The sequence below is a fragment of the Falco peregrinus genome, chromosome 6 (assembly GCF_023634155.1).
Source record: "Falco peregrinus isolate bFalPer1 chromosome 6, bFalPer1.pri, whole genome shotgun sequence".
Taxonomy (NCBI): Eukaryota; Metazoa; Chordata; class Aves; order Falconiformes; family Falconidae; genus Falco; species Falco peregrinus.
The window spans coordinates 84,583,491-84,584,093 of record NC_073726.1 but is presented as its reverse complement, the minus strand read 5'-3'; positions in this window follow the sequence as shown (position 1 = coordinate 84,584,093).

The following is a 603-nucleotide window of genomic DNA, read 5'->3' as shown; positions in this document are numbered from 1 at the left end:
CCTTAGATGTTAGTGCCTTTATAATTGCAGCAAGGGGTGGAGATCCCAGTCTGTCCTACTGCTTGCAAGAACCTCCCCCAGCCCCACTGCAACCTAAACCAACCCGCTGTCTGCAGACTGTAACACTTCACTGCAGTTCTCTGAATGTCTGTGCAGAACGCCTTTAGTGGTCTTGCTTTCAAGGTGAGGGTCTTTGCGTTTTACACTGAGGCTTGGCACAACACAGAAAAGCACAAAATTACCTAAACCAGAATAATCCTGTCAAGCCAGATTAACTTTTAAGGGTTTTCCCTATTATTGTTGGAATTTACTGTTTGAGTTAGTCTGGGTGAAGTAGACTAACTTTCAATACTTTGACATCTGATTTTCCTTAAAATAATGTATTGGCCTCTTTTTTCCCTTACTTCATAGATATTTTGAATATTGATGAAAGGGAATAATAGAGGCCACAAACAGAAAGAGGTGTTAATTATTTCTGCCTTAGCCATTGAGCACTTTTTAGTGTTGTTGAAGTTTGATTCATTTCAGCTTGAAATTATCCTGTTGATGGGTCCATGTAAATTTGTTAGTGCCCCAGGTTTCTAGTTTTCACACCTGTGTGGA